The sequence below is a fragment of the Triturus cristatus genome, chromosome 10 (genome assembly GCF_964204655.1).
Source record: "Triturus cristatus chromosome 10, aTriCri1.1, whole genome shotgun sequence".
NCBI classification, from domain to species: Eukaryota; Metazoa; Chordata; class Amphibia; order Caudata; family Salamandridae; genus Triturus; species Triturus cristatus.
Window position 1 is genome coordinate 170308969 of NC_140593.1, and position 26189 is coordinate 170335157.

Genomic DNA, 26189 nt, shown 5'->3' on the forward strand with positions numbered 1-26189 from the left:
GCTAATCTACACATAGACTCATATGCACAATCTTTGACAACCATGCCAGAGATGCCGCATGCACAGTGGCAAGAGACCTGCATTGACAGAGATGAGGCACCTTGGAGGCTGAGGAACACCTTTATTACTCATGCTCACACCTATGCAAAAGCATCAACATTAACAGACTCACAGGTCTATTAGATTAACATGTGGGACCTACACCGGACACCCCCTTTGCACCACAGATGCTGTAAATCCATTGTACTGGCACACAAGTGAAGAGGTTGAGCCAAACATCCCCTGCTGCACACGGAGAGGCTGCAATTCCCCATTGAGCATCATATGGGGATGTCCCGCAATATGTCCACCCGTAGCCTCCCGTATGTTTCAGAGGGAAGTTGTACACACATTGATGCCTTCATCACAAACCACAATCCCATAACAGATGACTGTCACGAAGTGTGACTATCAATTCATGTGAGTCATGCCACATGTCATGTGCCCCATGGTGAGTAGACATGTATGCATAGTAACATAACCTGCACAGGAGCAGTGCCCACACATTACAAACAACTACCACACCCAAAAAGCCTTGCTGCAATCCTTACCCAGAGGAGAATTTTCACCATGTCCGTGCATGTAAAGCTGATTCAGCACACGTTGCATTACTCATGAGAAATAGCAGGAGCACAACGATGCCACGAGCAGACAGCATGCGCAAATACCTGGGGATGAGAGACACACAAGAAGTCAGGAAAAACATAGTCATCCGCATGCATGGTCATGTACTCTACATGAATAAGGTTGACACCATGCCATTTGTCAATTGAGTGTGTCAGCTAACATGTGTGGAATGACATCAGCACTCGAGTGACACATCAGCACACACCTCAAAGTCACTTAGCATACAGTCAGCTGGACACACACATTGCAACACATGCCACACAAGGCTCAAAGCGTGCACACTCAGACCCAGGGACTCACCATTATGAGAAGAAGTTGCGTATGAGCTGACTCCGGATGTCCTCCTCCTCCTCCTCCTCCTCCTCCTACTCCTCCTCACTTGCCTCGTGACCAAGGCCGTCATCCTCCACGGGTGGATGTTCCTGCTCATCGGGATCCAGGATGAGTGGCACAGCTTTCTCCACTGCCATGTTGTGCAGCATGCAGCACACGAGGAAGATTTTGCAGACCTTCACCGGTGCATATGGGAGGGACCCGCCAGTCTTGTGGAGGCACCGGAAACGGCTCTTCAGGAGGCCAAACATCCTCTCAATCACTCGCCTGGTCTGCCCATGGGCGTTGTTGTAACAGTGATCTGCAGCTGTTCTTGGGTTGCGGAGAGGCGTCACCAGCCATGGCATGTTGGGATAGCCAGAGTCCCCTACATGGGAACATCATGTAAAGAAGTGGGTCAGGAGATGCCGTCACATACTAAGATAACACTGAATACTGGACAAACAGAGTCGACTCACCAACAAGACATGCTCGTTCGTTGTGCAGCTGCAGCATCATTTCTGGCACCCTGCTATGCCTCATGATGTAGGCATCGTGTGCTGACCCTGGAAAACGTGCACAGACATGGGAAATCACCATGTTAGCAAGACACACCACAAGGGCATTAATGGAGTGGTAATGTTTACGGTTATGGAAGGCTACCTCCTGTGCCTGTGGTGGTACCAAAGCCACATGTGTCCCATCAATGGACCCAATTACACGGGGCATCCCTCCCAGGGCATAGAACTCACCCTTGATACCTGTCAAATGCTCACGAGTTGGAAAATGGATGAATTCATCCAGGTGCTCCAACATGGCTTCTAAAACATCACGCAGGACACGGCTGAACATGGTCTGAGACATGCCACCCACATCAGCTATGGTCAATTGAAACGTACCGGTGGCAAAGAAATGTAGGGCTGACATCACCTTCATCTTGGGGGTCAGCGCAGTCGGATAACTGTGTCGCGGTTGGAGGTGTGGTGCCAGCCTGTTTGTCAGGTCCACAATTAACCGTTGGGGGAATCGGTAGCGGCGTATGCAGTCACGTTCCCTCATGGCAGCCAAGTCTGGCATTGGTCGGGGGAGAGACGGTGCCCTGCAGAAAATTGGAAGGAATAACGAAGATTGAGTACATTACTACACCAATGTCAATGAACTGAGCACATGTTCAACAGCTAATACACATATGCCACATACAGAGTCTGGTGTGTGCAAGACATCCTGCACACGTAAGCCAGCCAGGTGATACTCCTACCAAGAGCCAGCTACAAACATGACATGCCATGAAAGTAGCTGTGGGCCAGTGTGAGTGAACAGCCAGACACATTACAGGAGTGACATACATCCACATATGTGCATTTGAAGGATGTCATCTCATACAGACAGCTGCCGGCAAGCTAGACGCACAGGTCACATGTCATGGAAAAAGGACAGACCACACACCTTGCCATAAAGGGGTACATGTCAAATATGATCACACAGACATTGAGACTACGCAGATATGTCCTAAGCTCGCAAGTCCCTGTTAGATGCATACAGACACACGTCACGTGGTATTCCACATGTGTCCTGGTGTGCGTAATAGTGTGACATGGGCATCTACACACAGACACATGCTGGATGCAGCTACAGCAGATGCCGTTGACGGAACACCAACAGCAAGATCATGGGAACACATGACACACACATGACATAGTCACATCGTGGCATGCTGGTAGTGAGATGTCAGGTGTCATCATCCGTGTACCTGGCATCAGGGGACATTTGCGGGTGTTGGGGACTGTGCCATGCCAGTGATGCAGTGCTTGACAAGTTTGAAATACATGCACACATGTAAAAGGTGTGAAGGGAAAGTGTGCCACATGGTGCCCCATCACACATGACATGTGTACACAGGTCATCACACAACTATTGGGCTAAAACATGAGGAGACATGTGCCAGCTCACTGCCTGACACACCTAGGCCCTACACATGATGCACTGCACTGACATTGACTTGATGTCCATCCTTGTGCGAGTCATACACCTCCATTCCATTCCTGTGCGCCTCCTATCACCAGTGTAAGCTGTGAAACGCACCGTACACACGCTCTGAGTGCGTGTGTATGGTCGTATCACAATATGGTGTTTGGGTAGGAGTACACGTGTGTGCAAGGATCGTACACACGTATGTGTACACACTGGTCCTATCCCCATGGTAGTGTTGGCGTAGGCGTACGCCATAGAGATAGGGCTCGTACCCGCGTATGTACGGCCCGTGGCACTATGGTGTATGCCTACGGCAAGACTACCATAGAGATACGGGCCGTACATACGCGGGTACAAGCCTTATCTCTATGGCGTACGCCTATGCCAACACTACCATAGTGCTACGGGTCGTACCCGCGCGGGTCCGGCCCGTAGCACTATGGTAGTGTTGCCGTAGGCATACGCCATAGAGATACGGGCCGTACATACGCGGGTACGAGCCCTATCTCAATGGCATACGCCTACGCCAACACTACCATAGTGCTATGGGTCGTACACACGCGGGTCCGGCCGTAGCACTATGGTAGTGTTGCCGTAGGCGTACGCCATAGAGATACGGGCCATACATACGCGGGTACGAGCCCTATCTCTATGGCGTACGCCTACGCCAACACTACCATAGTGCTACAGGTCGTACCCGCGCGGGTACGGCCCGTAGCACTATGGTAGTGTTGCCGTAGGCATACGCCATAGAGATACGGGCCATACATACACAGGTACGAGCCCTATCTCTATGGCATATGCCTACACCAACACTACCATAGTGCTACGGGTCGTACCCGCGCGGGTACGGCCCGTAGCACTATGGTAGTGTTGCCGTAGGCGTATGCCATAGAGATACGGGCCGTACATACGCGGGTACGAGCCCTATCTCTATGGCTTATGCCTACGCCAACACTACCATAGTGCTATGGGCTGTACCCGCGTGTTTAGGGCCCGTAGCACTATGGTAGTGTTGCCGTAGGCGTACGCCATAGAGATACAGGCCGTACATACACGGGTACGAGCCCTATCTCTATGGCGTACGCCTACGGCAACACTACCAAAGTGATACGGGCCCTACACATGCGTTTACGGACCGTATCACTGGAGTAGTGGTGCCCTAGGGGTACGTGTGGAACGCACCGTACCTGTGTGTGGATAGTGAAATTACATAGTGGACACATGAGGGACAAGTATAAGGGCCTAAATGCATGCTGGTTGTCATGGAGACCGAGTTTCCAGTTCAAAATTTTGCATCAGGTGGCCAGCAAAAGTCGGTTGGAGACAATATACTATGTTGCAAAGTGGTTGTTGACTTGACATCATGCTCAAATTTTGAACCATGCAAAGGCCCTCACTTGGGTAGGTTTAAAGGGATCGGAGGAAATGTAGGATGCAAATGAGATTGACCTATCACTCTGTACTCCTGTAAATGAAACAGCCCAGCAATGGAGATATAAGGCAGCCAGGACCCATGAGAGAGCACTTGCCTGCACAACCTTTCATTCCACACCACTGCTGCTGCTCGTGATTCCTCTGCACCATGTCCAGGTCTGTGGAGAGGGCCCAGCCATTCACCCAGGAGGAGAATGAGGCGATGCTGGACGTCATCCTCCCACAGTACACCAGCCTATATGGGAGACCAGGGGAGCAGGTGAGTGCTGACTCCACTAGCTGTGACTGTGCCCCTTTTTTGTGTCTGTCACTTCTGGCATTCTGTCCAGGTGTGACAGACATGCAATGTTGTTCATGGTGGGTCCCGGGGGGGAATGCCTTATGTCTCCCATGCAGAGCCTGATGTGGTTCATATCTGCACTCCTCACTTGCATTGTGCTTACTGTGACAATCACTGCATGGTGCATGCCACATTCAGCCTGGCTAATCCCCTAGGGAATGTTGTTTCCATAGACCTGATGTGATTCTGTGGTCCCCCCAGTGTGACAGGTGACTGTACCCACAGATGTGTGTGAGTTGAGTGTCCAAATGATGTGTATGGCCCCTGGACATTGGAGTGTGTGTAAGTCCCCTGTGATGTGGGTGAATGTCTATGTGGAGTGTTGCACCCCAGCTGCATGGAGGATGCATATGCCCTACCCATCTGATGTGAGCAGGGAGCCGTGCTGTGTGTCTGACGTGCCGAGCTAGGCCCACACCTGTGACTCCCCCCAGTCAAGTGGAACATGTGCAGAGTGATGTTTGTACCCGCAGTTGCCAATGGCAGGTGATTGTCCTGTGACTGTGTGTGTCTGTGTACTCCGCTGAGTTTGCGTCAGTGGCCTGGGGCATGTGACTGCTTTGAGGTGCTGTCCATTATCCTGGTGTTGCTTGTGATGCACAGTGTGAGCCATGATCATTGATTCTGTCGCACCCCTCATGCCACCTGTGTACTTTAAATGCCACGTAGTGCATTTGGCCTTTCCCAGAGGATAATGTCCCTCTGACAAAGGTGCAATGAGTTTGCTGCATACTATGCCCTGTTCAAACAAGCCCAATTGTTCGAATGTGTGTCTCTGTGACATGGAGCAGGTGTATTGATGTTGTCTCACTTTGTCATCCTCACAGGTAGCCGCCTACGCCAAGGGGGAGATTTGGAAGTGGGCCGTCAGGGCTGTGAGGTCGGTAGAGGGTCACAGTCGGCGCCTGGCCCAGGTGAGGAAACACGGGCAGAATATCTGGTGCTGGACCAGGAGGATTGCCCGGGTCCTGCTGGAGGACTCACCTCCACGCAAACACAGCGGGCGCCGGTGCCTGACCCACCAAATGAAGCGTGTCCTGGCGGTGGTCTTCCCTGATATGGATAGGCGGCTACAGGAGAAGCAGCAGCAGGAAGGGGGTAGGTAAATGTGTGTTTGTTGTGTGTCACCAGCTTTTGGAAGTGCTCAGTCGCTTGGATACACTGCCAGGGTTTATATGTGAAGTGCAGATCCTGTTCCCCAAAGTCAGCCGGTCCTGTTCTTCCTCCCTTCCCCTCCTTGACATGTGTTCCATGGTCTGTGTGTAGTCACTCTTGCACAAGGTAATCTAGGCTGGCAGGTAATCCAAGTGCCCAATGCTTGCAGCATCATGTGTGGGGGTGGTCTGTGACATGTGTTGGGACCTTGCCTGTGCCCTGTCCAGTTCAGTCATTTTGGGGTCCATGATTGTTGGCACTGATGCAGAGTCTCAACATAGGAGTGTGAGGCTTAAAATGAACTGCCTTGCTGCATGCATGACCAATGTTGTGGCCTCAGACATGATGTGCATGAGGGGGAGATATGCATAGTGCGGGGACGGTTGCTCCTGTTGCAGTCAGATCTATCCAGGACCATGGAGCAGTGTGGCCACTACAGTCCCCTGAGACACCTTTTCCTAGGAATCATGTGTATCATCCAACACTGTGGACATTCTCAGTGTCTTCAGCATAGGTTGGCCTCTGTGGCATTGTACCCTGGCCACATTTGTATTTACATAAAGTGTGCTACATGTGTACACTGTACAGGGTGACCCAATGTGGCTTGTGCATCCTCACACTGGCCAGTGCCTGTGTGTCTGTGTACAACTATCTGATGATGGTTGTTTGTCAATATTATGTGTGGTCCGCCCCACGAGGGGTAGTTAGAGTGCAATTAGGATTTAATGGAGCCCATTTTTGTGATCGCTGATTAAGAGGTGTAGGTCCTTCCTCTGTCTCAATCACATTGTCTCAGGTAGGGGGGGGTTTGTGCGGGCAAGGCCTACATGTCCAAAACTTATGTCTTCTTGCGAGGTCTGTGCTGTGTGTGATGATAGTCGGAACAGACACTCAACAAGTATTGACCCAGTCATGTTGTGCAGGGTTTAATGATTGTGCTTTGCAGCATGTGTCAAAAGTTAAAAGACATGGTTCCTGCTCATCCATTTTTGGCAACGGTGTGTGGTCCAGATGCTGTGCTCGACTGTCCAGAGACACTAGCTTCTCTGTATAATTCGATATCAAGTTCTTTGCTGTTGTGTCATGCTCTCCATTGTATCAAAGTGGCATGGGGGTCAACCAACTGTGTAGTGCAGGGCCTACATATGTGCGTAGTATTGTAGATGTTACTCATGATGCTTTTCATTCTATGCACTGTGACCTATGTAGTTTGGACTCATGTGTCATATGTATACAGGTGTCTGATTATTTCCTGTCTCTTCACCTTGCCCACAGCATCGTCGGGGGACACCGAGGGAGACACCGGCACAGACGTGGACGAGGGATACAGCACAGGTGCCACCAGTGCTGGGGAGTCTGGCGCAGCAAGTGGCATGGAGGGCGAGGGGAGTCAGGCGGAGGACCTGTCCAGTCCCAACACTGACTATGATGCTGACGTGTCCGAGGCTGAGCTCCCAGAGGGGGCGGAGGCTGCTCCCACAGCTGAAAGCAGCAGTACATCTCTCGCCGCCCCCTCCATTCCCCTCACCGCCCTCCCACTTGCTCGGGTCCCTTCTGTCTGTGCTAGGCGACCACATGTCTCCTTCGTGCCAGGCACTGCACCCCCTGCCCCTGTCTCCCCTGCTGCCGTCAATGCCGAGTCTGTGGACATCCTGCGGCAGTTGCAGGTTGGTCAGACATCGCTGCTTAATGTCCTCCATGGCCGCACCAGACTGCTGACACAGATGGTGTCGTACATGGAGGGCATGTCATCAGCAATGTCTGTCCAACGGATGTTGCTGAGGTCCATGGACTCGTCACTGACGGCAGCAGTGGGTCTCCTGCAGCGCTCCGTCCCCCCCTACCCCTGCCCCATCCACACTTCCCACTCCCATGCCTGTCCCAAGCACACCCAGACATCCCCATGCACGCACCCCACCAGACACAGGCAGCACACCAACAGGGAAGGCCAAGCGCACACCTCCAGTCACGCACACACAGGGGGAAGTAGGCACACCCACTGGGTCAGGGGGCAAACAGCAGCCACGCAGCCACAGTGGGAGTCCGCAGTCCTCCCGACCCACGTCCTCCAAAACCACTCCCCTTAGCTCCCCTGCCCAACAGTCGGACAAAGAGTCCTTCATGGCCAGTCTGTCCCTCAGCCCCAATGTGACACCACCTCGCAAGAGGTCGAGGAAGTCCCCAGGCAGGGGAGTTGAGTCCCCCCCCCTGTCCACACCCTCCCCCAGTAGTGCTGCAACCCATCCCTCCGACCCCCCCCCTCCTTGGGGCCTGTGGTTCCTTCGGGTGCAGGGGAGACGCTGGCAGACCTTGCAACCGCGTGCAGCGCCATCCTAACCACCACCTTTGGTGCTGCCCCACCTCCTGTGGTGAAGTCGTCTGTCCCTGCACCCACAACACCTACCCTTGCCCCTCCTGTCCCTGCGGTGCCTGGTCCTTCCCCCCCACATGATGCCCCCCCCTGTGGATGGAAAGGTACTCTGAACTGTGCAGGCAAGCTAGGGGAGACGCGTCCCAATGTGTCCCCCCCCGGAATTCGCATATGGACTGGCCTATGGGCCTTGTATATAGTGTACATTTCAAATCCACTCTTTTTTTATGCTGAATAAAGCATTTTGTTTTTCATTTGCACACAAATGCTTTTCTGGTATTGCTGTTGGTGCTGCTGCTCCCTGAGTTGGGGTGGTGAATATGTGTTAGGTGTCTGGGAAATGTTGTAGTGTGCTGCTCATGGGGAGGACCCTGGTATCTGTGTGCCATCACAAGGTCTCTGCAAATAATCTTTGGTCATGTAAGCTCTTACTGTATGGTGACATTGTCCCAAGGAGTGTTCCTTCCTCTGTGGCACCTGACTTCTTCCCTGCAGGGTGTTTCCCAATTGTTGTGCTGACCTGTGTCTACATTTCCATGCTGTGTGAGGGATCCCTTCAACTTTGGACATGCCTGCTTAGCAATGTCTCTGCCTGCATCGTCTGTGCGATCCTTGGTAGTCACTGTACTTGTGTATGGAGTATGTTGCCATGGCTTAATGTGGACATGGTCCCTTTTCCGCACTATGCATGTGTGTACTCCCAGCCTAGCACACATGTGTTACTTGTTCTGCAGGGTATTTGGGCACCTGATTGACAATTGTGGGCATTGTATCTGTGGGTACTCCACCCTTTTCCTTCCATGGGAGGCAACAACTTGTTGGCTGCCCCAGCACCTGTACATTCCTATCAGTCCTGGAATGTGGGTGACAGTGTGTGTTCCCTTAGGCTCTCTTAGTTTAGTGGGGTTTCACATGAGGATACAGTCTTGTTGCATGATCTCAGTGTGTGTATTGTGCTGCCACCGCCAGGGGTGGGTATGCATGTGTAATTTGTCATCGCACCCACATGTGGTGTGTCATGCAGTGGGGGAAGGACATCCATCCTCATGGGAGTGAGACACTGCTGTCAGTGATGTGTTGTCATGGCACTATCAACATAGTCGCACATTGTGGATGCCTTCATGCACCCATGGAGTTTTGCTAATGGGAGGATGATGTACACACCCCCATGTCTCTGTCCACTGCTGGGAGGCCTCTGCACCCACCCCTCATTTGTCTGGGCACTGCTGGGAGTGATAGGCACCCACCCCTCATATGTCAGGACACTGCTGGGAGTGATAGGCACCCACCCCTCATATGTCTGGGCACTGCTGGGAGTGATAGGCACCCACCCCTCATATGTCTGGGCACTGCTGGGGGTCCTCTGCACACACCCCTCATATGTCTGGGCACTGCTGTGAGTGATAGGCACCCACCCCTCATATGTCTGGGCGCTGCTGGGAGTGATAGGCACCCACCCCTCATATGTCTGGGCACTGCTGGGAGTCCACTGCACCCACCCCTCATATGCCTGGGCACTGCTGGGAGTCCACTGCACCCACCCCTCATATGTATGGGCACTGCTGGGGGTCCTCTGCACACACCCCTCATATGTCTGGGCACTGCTGGGAGTGATAGGCACCCACCCCTCATATGTCTGGGCACTGCTGGGGGTCCTCTGCACACACCCCTCATATGTCTGGGCATTGCTGGGAGTGATAGGCACCCACCCCTCATATGTCTGGGCACTGCTGGGAGTCCACTGCACCCACCCCTCATATGTCTGGGCACTGCTGGGAGTGATAGGCACCCACCCCTCATATGTCTGGGCACTGCTGGGAGTGATAGGCACCCACCCCTCATATGTCTGGGCACGGCTGGGGGTCATCTCCACACACACCTCATATGTCTGGGCACTGCTGGGAGTGATAGGCACCCACCACTCATATGTCTGGGCACTGCCGGGAGTGACAGGCACCCACCCCTCATATGTCTGGGCACTGCTGGGGGTCCTCTGCACACACCCCTCATATGTCTGGGCACTGCTGGGAGTGATAGGCACCCACCCCTCATATGTCTGGGCACTGCTGGGAGTGATAGGCATCCACCCCTCATACGTCTGGGCACTGCTGTGAGTGATAGGCACCCATCCCTCTTATGTCTGGGCACTACTGGGAGTGATAGGCACCCACCTCTCATATGTCTGGGCACTGCTGGGGGTCCTCTGCACACACCCCTCATATGTCTGGGCTCTGCTCGGAGTAATAGGCACCCACCCCTCATATGTCTGGGCACTGCTGGGAGTCCACTGCACCCACCCCTCATATGTATGGGCACTGCTGGGGGTCCTCTGCACACACCCCTCATATGTCTGGGCATTGCTGTGAGTGATAGGCACCCACCCCTCATATGTCTGGGCATTGCTGTGAGTGATAGGCACCCACCCCTCATATGTCTGGGCACTGCTGGGAGTGATAGGCACCCACCCCTCATATGTCTGGGCACTGCTGGGAGTGATAGGCACCCACCCCTCATATGTCTGGGCACTGCTGGGGGTCCTCTGCACACACCCCTCATATGTCTGGGCATTGCTGGGAGTGATAGGCACCCACCCCTCATATGTCTGGGCACTGCTGGGAGTCCACTGCACCCACCCCTCATATGTCTGGGCACTGCTGGGAGTGATAGGCACCCACCCCTCATATGTCTGGGCACTGCTGGGAGTGATAGGCACCCACCCCTCATATGTCTGGGCACGGCTGGGGGTCATCTCCACACACACCTCATATGTCTGGGCACTGCTGGGAGTGATAGGCACCCACCCCTCATATGTCTGGGCACTGCTGGGGGTCCTCTGCACACACCCCTCATATGTCTGGGCACTGCTGGGAGTGATAGGCACCCACCCCTCATATGTCTGGGCACTGCTGGGAGTGATAGGCATCCACCCCTCATACGTCTGGGCACTGCTGTGAGTGATAGGCACCCATCCCTCTTATGTCTGGGCACTACTGGGAGTGATAGGCACCCACCTCTCATATGTCTGGGCACTGCTGGGGGTCCTCTGCACACACCCCTCATATGTCTGGGCTCTGCTCGGAGTGATAGGCACCCACCCCTCATATGTCTGGGCAGTCCTGTGAGGGATAGGCACCCACCCCTCATATTTCTGGGCACTACTGGGAGTGATAGGCACCCATCCCTCATATGTCTGGGCACTGCTGGGAGTCCACTGCACCCACCCCTCATATGTCTGGGCCCTGCTGGGAGTCCACTGCACCCACCCCTCATATATCTGGGCACTGCTGGGGGTCCTCTGCACCCACCCCTCATATGTCTGGGCACTGCTGGGAGTCCTCTGCACCCACACCTCATATGTCTGGGTACTGCTGGGAGTGATAGGCACACACCCCTATGTCTCTGTCCACTGATGTGGATCATAGCACGACACCCACCCACTCGCCCACACGCTCTTCAGGCCTGGGTACAGGCCGTACCACCATTGTTGGTGTGACGTAGTGGTACGCGTGGTGCGATCCGTACCCATGCTCTTCAGGCCTGGGTACGGGCCATACCACCATTGTTGGGGTGACGTAGGGGCACGCGTGGTACGACCCGTACCCACGCTCTGTAGGCCTGGGTACGGGCCGTACACCTACGGCACCCCAACAATGGTGGTACGGCCCTTACCCAGGCCTGAAGAGCGTGGGTATGGGTCGCACCACGCGTACCCCTATATCACCCCAACAATGGTGGTACAGCCCGTACCCACGCTCTTCAGGCCTGGGTACGGGCCGTACCACCATTGTTGGGGTGACGTAGGGGTACGCGTGGTGCGACCCGTACCCACGCTCTTCAGGCCTGGGTACGGGCCGTACCACCATTGTTGGGGTGCCGTAGGGGTATGGCCCGTACCCAGGCCTACAGAGCGTGGGTACGGGTCATACCACGCGTACCCCTACATCACCCCAACAATGGTGGTACGGCCTGTACCCAGGCCTGAAGAGCGTGGGTACGGGCCGTACCACCATTGTTGGGGTGACGTTGGGGTAGGCGTGGTGCGACCCATACCCACGCTCTTCAGGCCTGGGTACAGGCCGTACCACCATTGTTGGGGTGACGTAGGAGTACGCGTGGTGTGACCCGTACCCACGCTCTTCAGGCCTGGGTACGGGCCGTACCACCATTGTTGGGGTGACATAGGGGTACGCGTGGTACGGCCCGTACCCACGCTCTTCAGGCCTGGTTACGGGCCGTACCACCATTGTTGGGGTGATGTAGGGGTAAGCGTGGTGCGACCTGCACCCACGCTCTTCAGGCCTGGGTACGGGCCGTACCACCATTGTTGGTGTGATGTAGGGGTACGTGTGGTGCGACCTGTACCCATGCTCTTCAGGCCTTGGTACGGGCCGTACCACCATTGTTGGGGTGACGTAGGGGTACGCGTGGTACGACCCGTACCCACGCTCTTCAGGCCTGGGTACGGGCCGTACCACCATTGTTGGGGTGACGTAGGGGTACGCGTGGTACGACCCGTACCCACGCTGTTCAGGCCTGGGTACGGGCCGTACCCCCAATGTTGGGGTGACGTAGGGGTAGGCGTGGTACAACCTGTACCCACGCTCTTCAGGCATGCATACGGTGCGTACCACAATTGTTGTGGTGACGGGACGCATCCACGTCCACTTCCGTTGTGGCGAGACGCAGGCCTTGGTGGACATGCCCCCCCAAGTGAGCAGTCCCTGGAGGTACGGTATGTACAGGGCATGTATACATTTTGCCTTGGGTGGGGGTTATGTTTCCTGCCCCCCACCTTTGCCCCTGGGTGTTGTTCTGACCTTCTGCGGCGTCTTCGTCGGTTCCTGTGCACCAGGTCGTAGGCTATGAGGGCCGGGATGACACGTAGGATGGGGTCCATGGCTGTCCGTCGTGTACAGGTGCTCCTTCCTCGCATCGTCCTCAATTTCCCAGCAGTTTTTGGCTCCCGTAAAAAATGCTACGTGCGGAGTGACGTAGGCACGAATCGCACTTGCTGGTTCGTAAAACGCTGCCTGACTCCGTCCGGACGTCACGTACGCGGTGTCCCGGATCGGAATTGTGGGTATATTTTAGCCGGTCGGTGTTTTGTACGAATCGTACGGAAATGGTATTTCTGTACGAATCGTACTTGCGGGTTTGTAAGGTGGTTTTTCCGGGTACGAGTCGGACGGAGAAAACGCTCCGTACGACGGATCGTACCCGGGTTTTACAGGATCGGAATCAGCACCCAAATATTCAGTACATACATTTTAAAGAGTTATTGTAATGTTTATTATATTTAATTATACAGGTATATATTTATATTTTTAGTAGCAGGCTGTTGGGCTTATTGGAGAATGTTTCTTGTTATATACATTTAATTCTATTGTTATTATTAATTTTAGGTTATCAATATATATGTAAAGGAAAACATTTTGTATAAAGTTTTAATTTTAATTCATTTATTTACTTTTATTTGTGAAATTATGTTTTTTTTCTTAAAAACATTTCTCTATAAAAAAGGTTTTCTTTTAGTTGTCATTTGTTAAATTATAGTTTTAGGTTATTTTATTTTATGTATGTTTTGAGTGTACGATAAATACATTATGGTGCCCATTCCGATCCAGTAAAACCCAGGTACAAATGGTCGTACAGAGCGTTTTTTCCGTCCGACTCGTATCCGGGGAAAAACACCTCACAAACTCGCAAGTACGATTCGCACAGAAATACCATTTCCGTACGAGTCGTAAAAAACACCGACCGGCAAAAAAATACATACAAATCTGATTCTGGACGGCGCATACGCGACATCCGGACGAAGTCAGGCAGCGTTTTACGGACCAGCAAGTACAATTCGTACCCACAGCACTTCGCATGGCAATATTTTTACGGGACCCAAAAAGTGCCGGAAAAGCTACGTACGCCATGATGCACGGGGAAAAGGGGGCCCGGTACGCACCGTACCCCCATCCCTACACGTCCGCACCGTACCCCCAGCCCCCCCCATGTCCGCGCCGTACCCCAGCACCCCCCCATGTCCGCGCCGTACCCCAGCACCCCCCCATGTCCGTGCCGTACCCCCACCACCCCCGTATGTACATTGCGTACCCCCACCCCCCGTGTGTACGGTGCGTACCCCCACCTCCCGTATGTACGGTGCGTACCCCCACCCCCGTATGTACGGTGCGTACCCCCACCCCGTATGTACGGTGCGTACCCCCACCACCCCATATGTACGGTGCGTACCCCCACCCCCCGTATGTACGGTGCATACCCCCACCCCCGTATGTACGGTGCGTACCCCCACCCCCATATGTACGGTGCATACCCCCACCCCCTGTATGTACGGTGCGTACCCCCACCACCCCGTATGTACAGTGCGTACCCCCACCCCCGTATGTATGGTGCGTACCCCCACCCCCGTATGTACGGTGTGTACGCCTACCACCCCGTATGTACGTTGCGTACCCCCAGCGCTATATGCTGGGGGTATGCACCGTACATACGGGGGTGGGGTTACGCACCGTACATACGGGGGGTACGCACCGTACATAGGGGGTGGGGGTATGCACCGTACATACAGGGGGTGGGGGTACACACCGTACATACGGGGGGTACCCACCGTACATACGGGGGGTGGGGGTACACACCGTACATACGGGGGGTACGCACCGTACATACGTGGGGTGGGGGCACGCACCGTACATACGGGGGTGGGGGTACAGCGCGGACATGGGGGGGTGCTGGGGTATGGTGCGGATGTACGTGGGAGGGGTGGGAGGCTGGGGGGGCGTACGACTCATACCCCTCGCCCAGGTGTGCCCAGGGTAGGGGTGGTACTTTGCTCCGTACGGGGCGTTTTACATGTGGTTGTATATTCGGATGTAGCGTATTACCTGCGTTTGTATATTCGGACGGACGGTACGGATCGTACTTGTGCGTTCGGACTTCAGTTTTACGAATCGTACGTGAAACTGCCCGGGGACGTGTCGTAGACTTTTCCCAATGTCATTCGTATGTATTTTCCACGTACGGATCGTACTTGCCCGTTTGAACGGGACTTGTAGGACTCGTACGTAAAAAAATACAGATACGATTCATACGGGATATTTTTTTACCGGATCGGAATTGGCACCTATGTGTTTTTTTCATTAAAATGTCAACATTTTAATCTTTTAAAAAGAAAAACTAATTATATAATTTATATTTTCAATGAACATTTTTTGCTTAATGTATGTTTTATATACTTTTGTTTCATGTGTTTTAATTGTTTGATAAAGTTATTAGGATTATTTTTATTAGTTGGGTGTTCAGTTTATCTGGGAATAGGTTGGGCAGTTTTTTGCTATACATGTTGTTAGATTTATAGCTTATTTATATTTTTATTTCTTTATAATATTTTGTGTATTTTTCAATTTAAAATTGTTTATTTTTAAAAAGAAAGTTTAATATAATTCTTTTTTCATTGTTTCAATCATGATTTGTTTAAAATATTAAACATTATTATTATTTTTTTTTAAATGGGCTATATATCTATGTAAATTATATTTTATTTCTGTCTCTTCATTATTTGTACATTATTTTATTATTTTTAAAATAAAATGTCTTCTTTTAATGTTTTTATTACAACCAATATATGGGAATTTGTGGGAACCCCATTGACCTAACTTTCCTTTTTCATGTGGCTGGTGTGTGAAGGCCCATTACAATGCTTTAGCAGTGGAGCTGTGTTTTATTTTCCTGAGGCATCCACACTGATGTATGTTTGATGTCACAACAAGACCTAGCATATGACCAATGAGAGGGTGACTCAAAAGATGCGATATAGGTTATTCATTAGGAGGTACAGATATTTTGACATTGTTTATTGCACACATCATTACACTAGCTTATGAGATGTCCACACATGTAGAGTTTGCGAACGTGTGCCAGTAGATTGTCACTGACCTGAACATAGAGGGAATCATTCAGATGTGATAGGACCCTACATTCTGCGATGTTGCTTGCAAGGAACCACAGAGTATGTTTGGACCAGGGATACAATGCCCTTAGCCTTATCTACAATGTTGTGGCTCCACGGGGTGTATGTAGTGTCACAACTGCATAATTTATGTATCTTGTGGGACAAAATTGGCTAGGAGTGCTTTCACTCAGGTGATGTGCAGGGCAGTGCTGTAGAATTTTCACCTGGGATGTTTGACCTGCCCACACTGACAGACACACACGCTCTCTTTCCTCTATGTTGTAGTGGACTTGTACAGTGTTGTGAATTCTCTGTTTTATTGTGTTTTGGCTTCTCCACATGAGGACTTTGAGAGAAATGACTGTACTATGGGGGTAGGTTCTCACAGGGATGGAGCTGATGTACCTGAGTAAGTAGCTTCAAAGCATGGAAGATATACATCTGTGATTGGCATATTATCATACACAAACAATATATTCCTACTTCTGTCATTGCACAACATCAATATTATCTGATACAACAAGTTACATCGCACCTCCAAGAAGCCTGGAATAATGGATTTGCCAATACTTGTTAGTTACATTAGTTATTGGGGCAACAACAGTGACTTTGATGCATAATACCATGATAATGTTTAAGCTCTGACTTGACAACACTGGTAATGAAGCATTATGAGTCTCTTTACAGATACATCTGCGGCAGTGGAAGGTGGTACTACTGCAGAGTTGATTTTAATTTGCACACTGAGGGTGTGTGCAACCATAGAGAGCCCGATGGAACCCATCTCTGCATCTGCTTTTTCGACATGTCAGTGCAAACCACCAGCAGATCCCGGTACACTTCAAGCCCTGTCACACAACTCAAACTACTCGGTCTTTCCACTGTCCCTTCAGGGCCTCGTATATCCTGCTTCTCAGGAAATATGTATTGGGAAGATGTCCCAGCATGGTGACTTGGAAACATGTCATCCCACACCCGCACTCATACTGAGCAAGCTATGCACCTGCTTAGCAGTGCATCGATTTGCTGAAGACTCCTTGTAGATTGGTACGTGTGAGATTTACCATCAGTTGAGTCTGCAACAGTGTTTATTTTGAGCATCATTGAGCAAGTACAGCAGCAGCAGGGCATGTGGGATAGTATCCATGTTGGCACAGGACTTGGGAAGCTCTGCAAAGGTAAGTGTTGACCTTACATCCCTCCCTTTCCATCAGCTCGGATGAGGTGGTTGGACCGCCACGGTAACCTTGTCCGTAAGGCGGTCCACTCTACAATTGGCTCCTTGGTCCTTTCTGACACCAAGAATAATCAGAGGAGACACTTCTGCTGACTTCGAGGGGTCCCTGCATGCTGAAGCTTTCGCCCAGCAACTGAATGACATCACCGTGAGGGGTGACTAGTTCTTGACCAAGATGGGGTCCTACACTCTTACCCACCAGGTAAAGGGATTAGATCATCCATAAGGGGTTTCTTGGCAGAAGATACAATTACACCATAGACATATTAGAGTTTACATAGTAAGAATATGCTAGTCTATTATAATTCTGTTTGTGAATGCATATGTCAGTTGTGTAAGCAAGATGGTGTAACTCTTCATTTTAGTCACTGTCTTGACACTTATTATTATTTTTGTCTGCGTCTGTCTATCGATCATTGCAGCACATATGTTCTATAAATAATCACTTTACTTCAATAAATATTGAAAAACATCCCTGTGTGTATTCTTTGAATGTTTCTCTGAGCAAAACAGAGCACGAGTGTCAGAGCTAAAGGCTCTGGGTCTATCATCACAGTACCTGATGGAACAGGGTTGTCATGTTCAGTAGTTGCCAGAACTGTTCGCTTCCTGTCTAGGTTTAGGGGGGCTTATGATGGTACTGTGAGCTAGCTGGACCAAGGAATGACATACCCTGAAGTGGTGCATGGAATCAGTGTGGCACCATCCTAAGTTTATGTCAACCATAAACGCACAGTTCCTACTGATTTGTGGAAACTACACCACATGACGTCCAACGTTGGTTGGTTCCTAATTTTATATGAATCAACTGAGTTGTTAAATCTTGCTTCCTCAGAGATACCTGCCCATCTTTTAAATTGGAGAAGTCTGTGATGGTAGGCAAAATCCTCCTCAGCTGAGTAGGTATATCCTATGTATTGGCTGTTGGTGATTACAAGCTTGAATGGATTTAATACCCACTGTTTTAGCCAAATTCTATCATCCATTCCTTAAATATCATTTCTGAAAACTGCAGACATGGAGTCACTCAAAACTTAATACAACATGTCCTCCCCCTAGATAGTTGGGGTGTTACGTTTGTGTTAGAGGCACACAAGGCATATAGAACAGAGGCATTTTACTCCTGGGTTATATTCCATGCTGCAGGTGATGCTACATATGTATTTCACAAATAAGTAGGCAAAATACACGATTACTACACTCAATTTGAGGAGATAGAAGTTCCTCTCACACACCGCATCCTGGTATCAACATCTAGACCGCAGACCAGCTGCGTGGTTTATATAATAATCTAGTAGCAATCTACAAAAGCGTTGCATAATTTGTGATGTGAACATTAACTCTTACACCTGCCCAGACTGTGTAAGCAGTACCACCACAGTTAGCTACACCAGGCATTAGTCCACAAACATTGAATGCAGTAATGGCAAACGTTCCCACCAAAAAGGAAGAAATTCCATTTTCGATCTGTCAGAAAATAAACTAACTTGAAGCAGTGTTTCCCCATATGGGCCAGCAGGAAAAACACAGGATACTAACAATGTAGTTGCTAATGGGAATGGCGTCCCCGGTAGAAGACTGTGCCACTTGGGGCATGGTCTTTGCTCCAGTATATACCAGAAGACATGGTACTCCTTCTTTGGTAGTTCTACCTGAACTATTAAAACAGGTGCAGAATAAACAGGGGCAGCACCTGCCCTGCCTTAGGGATAAAATTAATGGGCAATGTTGTTGCAGTATCCACCAGAACGTTGAGTAACATTAAAGAGGAAGCAGCAGTGTTAGCCATACACCAATGCCTAAGGGATTTGCCTCCTGCACAGCAGGAGTGTGAATTACCTAAAATTATCAAAGAAACCAATGCTATGCTGGGTTGAGATAAGTTAACTGCAGTTAAAGAGTATTTCTGAAAAAGACAACTTTTCGCAAGCACCTGACTCTTCAACGAAAAATAAGTGGGACAAGAAGAAGAACAAAGACGAAACAAAATCATGGGGTGGGTCTCCTACACAGGAAAAACATTGCACATTATGTAACCATGACAATGTTAAACCGTCTGATAGGCATTAGGATACTGACACTCGTTTCTCTTGTTCCTTCAAGGATTCATTCGATAAACATCCAGAAAGAGGAGGACAGGCAGAGCGGAAATCAGAAGAGCACGAGAAACCAAGAAAGGAGTCACAACACTCGTCTGACTACATAATTAAACAGGAGTAGAAGCCTAAACATCAAAACTATAATTTAACAATAAGAATATAGCCAGACTCGAGGTCAGGCATGTCCTGAAATTTGAGGACTCTGCTTATGTATGGGGAGTGGGCATTGACAATGCTGGACAGCACAGCAGCAGAAGTCACAATAGTTTGCCAGAACCTGATGTACTGTCTGATCAGAGTAGTGCTGAGTGAGTATATCACTGTGGAAACACTGGATACCAGATAAGCATTCCATATTGTTTATGCAAAGCTCAACTATGGTCGTAGGGGGACATGCCTAGATGTATTAATGTCCTCTTTTGATAGGATCTCACTCAAGGTTATGATATTCAACTGACCATAAAAGATTGGCCACCTGACTTTGTAATGGATTGCCCAAAGGGGGAAATAGTGATTTTAGCAGCCTTTTCCGACCTCATTCCAGAATCGAGTAAACACTCATACACTAGGGAGTGGGCTTTTGCGCTAGGTCCTGCCTTGTACCACAACCATGTGGGGTGGAATGATGGTTTACTTTATTCAGACATTCCATTGAGGACAACCACATAACCTCAAAGACAATATCCAATAAAGAATTAAGTTAGGGAAGTCCTAGAACAACTTGAATATCAAGCTGTGATTGAAATTTGCACTTCTTCAATAAATTACCCTTTTCTTCCTGTAATGAAACCAGATTAAATTACAGACACCTAAACTCCGCTACTCGCACATTTGCAGCACAAAATACAAACAGTACTGCACTAATGAATAACATTGTGAGGAAGAAATACATGATCATAAACACTAGGGGGTCTATTATTATGGTGGGCGGATTGCCACCGCCCATATGGCAGTGGCAATCCGCCCACCATTATTCACCGCCCACCTCCCATTTCCCCCCGCCATAGTAGGATGGCGGGGGGGACCCCGCAGATGGAAAGACTGTCCGCCGGTTTTCCACTGGTCTAACAGGAGACCGGGCGGAAAAGGGGAATGATATGGTGGCGGTGTCTGCAAGATACCGCCATCCATATCAAGATGCAGGTGGTGAAGTGCCTTTCCATGGAGGCGTTGCCGCCATGGAAAGGCATGCGGAGTCTGCATGTAGGGGCCCGTTGCGGGCCCCCAGGGTGTCAGGGGTGCACATGGGGGGTACCTATGCTTCCCCCTGCATTTGCATGCACAACGTGGCAGGCACCACGCGGTGCCTGCCATGTTGTGCATGCAAATGCACAAATGCCTTTTTAAGATTGCGGCGGTTCTATTTGCCGAAACAATTGGCAGATTGTAATAGACCCCTAGATATCTTGGATTGATTTTTCTGCCAAAATATAGCACCTGGAAGCTGATTTATGACAGCTTTCATGGCGCTAGGTTCTCAGAAACAATTTTCCTATTTACCACAGGTGTATAAGAATAGCCCTGGGCTGTTTTCAGCCAAATTCACAGAACTAATTAAAAAAGAGGACTTTCTCCAGATGCGCGGGACACGCTATCATATGCCCGGCTTAGTACAGCTACAACCACCGTCACTGTACCGACTCTTTACTAGAATCTTGACTTTTTGCGCCCTGATCTATTTTCACATGTACGATTAAAATCTACTACCAAAAAGTGAATATTAGATTAACTACCGGACTATTTTGGACTATTGCCATTGCTTTCTTATACCTCGAAGCATTCAAGAAATTGTATGCAATTGTTATCTCTTCTTTTTGGACATTATTAAAGCCTTGAAAAAGTCGTATAAACGTCGGCTGTCTTCTATCAACACTTCAAACTTCGTGTCGGCACATTCAAGAACATCTGTGTTCCAAAATCTTTTGCTCTATTCTTATGGTTACATAATTTACAATCTTGTATGGTGTGATGCTTATTAAAATGACCTGACAATAAGGTCTTCTTGACAATTTTATGGTTGTGCTCTGTGATTAATCTTGTAGCGTAAAAGTATACGGTGAGACCTGTTTTCCTCTGTATATGTTAACACTGGGTAATTGCACAGTGTTTCACATTAAGCACGCCGGTACATATTAAGTATAGTACTTTTAAAAATTAATTGGAGGTGCTGGCCTGTCTATATTGCCACTGCCATTTGTTCTGTGGTTTGCTCTAATTAAAAATTTTGATGATCAGGTATTTTTATATGTTGATGAGATATACTTGATGGACGATGACCTGATAGAACACTTGACCAGAGTAGAGTGCATAATTTTGAGTTTTGCTCACATGGGCTATTGATTCAATTTCAGAAAATTAAAGATCGCTCTCCTAAGTATCCTATTTTTGGGATGTGAGGTGTCAAGTGAGGGCAAAGGCCTGGTGACCCAGTTTTTTAGAAACATGTGTGCTGCTCCAACCACCAACGACTCTGAAAAAATTACAATCCATATTAGGATTTCTAAACATTGGCAAAAAATACATTCCATATTACGCAGAATGGGTATAATCATTTGCTTATCTCAACCATTCAGACTTTTCAAGCGCACATTGAACAAAAGAACACACAGATTTTTTGCGTCCGACCAAGTTGACATGATAGCTTAAAACATTTACACACAAGTGTAAATACAACAACAAGCCTGGTGATCTGTGTAATCAAGGGTACATCAGGGAACACATACGCCACGTTCAATGAAGGTGACACAGTACCAATTGTGTATAAAATGCATCGCTATACCAATGCAGAAATGAATTTTGCACCCACTAAAAAAATTGTGACAGCAGTTCAGACTGCTATAGTGAGAGTGTGCCCTGGCTCAAGGGAAACAAATTACTGTTGTGACCCCAGTATAAACCTTAGAGGCAGTTACCAGAGCAAGCGTTCAGAATGCTAAAGCTCTACATCCAAGATGGATACATTGGGCAAATTCCCTCACTGCAACAGATGTAAATTACAGATTTGACCCTACTTACAAACACAAGCATTTCTAGAGTACGATCAGGAATCTCCTCTGCCTAATTAAATCATGCATCTAGATCGCTATGACTACATAATTTTCACTGATGCTCTGCTTAACCAGCTGTAGGGATCAAACACCAATATTCAGCTGCATGCGCAGTCGTACGAGGTCATATGCAATTTGGAACTTTCCGTCCCGAAAAAACTTACACGCAGTTCCGAGGCGATGATACAACTGGCTGAATCTAAGGCTCTGGTACTGACACTACAAAATACGGATCCTGGATTCCCCACACATATTGTGTGCGATTCTTATTATTGCATTGAAAGGAAATGCAGGACTCGTCAGGTAAGTAAAGATCCTTTATTCAAGTTCAGAGTATTCGACCGGTCAGAGCAGTCGCCAACACCAACTGCTCTCCTGACCATTCCACACGCCACCATTCTAACATGGAACCCATGGTCATGGTGGCATGTGCACTAATATTTAAGATACAGAACCCAACATGTATACATTCATATATTAAGTATCTTCATTATTGGAAACAGAGTTGATGCAGTGACTCGAAAGGCAGCACAGTGAAGCACAAATTGCTTTCAGAGAGGGTGGTGAAGCTGAGAGAATGCTTGCCACGGGCTCATGTCATTATTACATGGAGTCATCATAGTGTTGGTGTTGACATTACAGAGAATTCACTGGCTGATGAAGCCACAAAGGTGATGGTTTGCGCTGTAGAAGGTGCTACAATATTTTGTTCAAGTATGAGAATAGACAGTGACATCATGGTGGCTGTCAATACTGTGCACAATGACACACACTTGCTGAAAGGCTTTCCACTCAAGTATTCCTACAAGTGGAGAGGGTGTAGCCTAATGGCTAGGGCAGTCAACCTCAAATCTTAGGGAACTGGGTTTGAGTCTCGATAATTATCCTCACCATCTTGTGATTCTGAGCAAATCACTTAATATCCCCATGCCTAACAAAACTAAATGTGTCCTTATGTAAAGCAACTAGTGCTCATGTAAAGCACTTTACCTGATACCTTCTGGTCAAGTTTGTGCTAGATAAAATTCTGGAGAAAAAAAAAGTTAGATGCAAAAACACCCTGGTCTACTCAGATTCCAGGAATGGGGAACAGAGTAATACCAAACAGGGATCACAGACTAGGATAAATTCTGGCTGTGCATGAAGGTCAGGCTTCTGCACAAGAAGGGGTGGCTGCTACAATTTCAATATTGGAGTAACGCTATTCGTGGCTGGGTCTTTACAAATAGACCAAGGACTTTGTCCTGAGAGGCAAAATCATCTGTCAGCTTCTGAAGGGGTCCACCATGGCGCGTCCACCCCAGGCACCTCTTTTGATTTCTAACAAACCCTTGGCTTCTTTTTATTTGGACCATTGCGCCCCTTATCATATGACTGAGCTTAAAGGTATATCTTGGTGGCAGTGGATTCCTGCTCTTGATTCCTGTAGGTATGGCAGCAGTGATCCACTGACGCCTGAACTGTTTTTAAGGATCTAATCAGGGTCCGATGGTTAGCTCTCATGCTCACAAAGAGGACATGGGACGTTTTGGTGTAATGCTGCATTCCTCATCTCCATACCATTCCGAGCGAACCACAGTTGTGGGGAAGAAAAACTGTGACTTAAAACCGTTTTTAATTCCAAGAGTATTAGGCTTAGGTTGAAGTTGGGTTCATCACATATATGGGGTCCAGAGGGCTTTGAACAATTTGCCAAGAAAATCCCTGGGTGGTCGGACTTCTTAAAAGTTCCTATTTGGGGTTAAGATGTGGGTTCCAGATCTCGATAATACCAGCACAGTGGTGTCGGAAGCACTGTTTGACATAAATTAACATTTGGTTGTTTTATAGGAATGGAATGATTTCCAGGATGAACAAAGCAATGTCCATGTAAAGTACACCGCATCTAGAGAAGTGAAGGTTGTTCCGGCAAGGACCGGCTGGATCCTGAACGTAGGGGATCTGGTGAGAGAAAAGACTGTTGACAAGAAAGAATTTCGGACATCTTACAGAGCGCCCATGGCTGTTCTGGCTGTTGACGGTACACAAACAGTACTTCTTGCGCCCCTTGCAGGATGTTGAGACAAACTGTTTGTCTCTGTTGATCTGATCAAGCCACACTATATGACCAATTCTCAAGAATAAGCCACGTGGACTCCTTGGAAGCTACCATTTCTCCTCTTGCTGCCATACAGGAGGTTCAGATAGTTGCTTTAATTACAAATCAAGCCTGCACTCTTCAACAAGAAACATTGATAAACAAAAATTAAGTATGTCTTCTTCCTGTTTCAAAAGCAACAACAGCTGTGCAGTCAAAAGTTACAGAAACGCAGATTTCAATTTAGAATCCTAAAAAGAACAAGGTCTATGTCAGTGGACCACAGATCGAATCTTCACCTATTTTAAACCAACTTGCTGAGCTGCCCAACATAGACTGGATACTTCTGGATACTTCATCAACTTGATGACTTCTCTTCTGACGCATAAGAAGCACCACCGTCCCCATAGACCTTGCCCTTTGAGCTGAAGGTGTGTGTCCTCTATCTGTGGCTGAAAAGAACATACTTTGTTTCTCCATGGTCGCACCTTTGGATTTCAATTGTATTACTTGCCCTAGTCCTTTGGATTGGTTTTGTGACTGTGTTCTTCCTTCTCCTGAGCGGACATTTTGTCCCAGAATGCTCTGCAGTACACATAGTAAGTGTGGTTCTGAAACCACAAGCAGCATTACACTGTGAGTAAAGAGACTTTTCCTTGGTGAACATTTCAGCTGTTCCAGTTCCAGATGGGAATCTATGAGACAAGGTATTGATTGATGTATATGGTTCCACTGAATTCTTGCCAATTCCACATTTGTTTAAAATTTCCTTAAATGAAATTACCACCTCTTGTACCATTTCTGATGATTGGGACATTGAAACAGCATATGAAATGTTAGAAGATCTTGAACATTCCATTGTGTTTTCTTCTGATGAGGTATACAATGGTACAGCTAATTTTGATGAGATGTTCTGTTTTCAACATTATGGTCATCATTTTCCACACAAGGCTAATACACCTTGTTTGTATTCAACTTTACACAATGGGATCATTGCCCTATACCCCCAAGGGGCAGTTCAAATCCTTCACAGAGAAGTTTGACTAGTTTTATGGTTATGACATGTCTAATCCAGGCACATTTTATTTTAGGTTTGCACTGCCGTCTGCAAAGAAAATATGTTAACTGACACTAAGTTGATTTACTCTTTCCTTTCCGAGCTCTCTGTACAAGGTTTCGACTTTTGGAGGGATACAGTAGATGTAAAATATATCTGAGTGACTAATGATTGGCATGTTCAGAGAACAGAGGCTTTGTTTAGGGTTTAATACCACAACAAATGGTTTTCCTGAAAAAAACTGTGCAGCAGACAATGTACCTTGGCTGGGACAAGATCAAAGATTTGAACACATCACGGATTCCGACCCCTACAAGATTTGACAACTGGCAGCAGTTAACACCATGCAATGAAAACACTATTGTTAACATGATGCGTAAGAGTAAGCATAACTCATCAGATCCCAATTGAAAGGAATGGTTAGTCTGGCCGCTAGACACTAACGAATGTCAGAATAGAT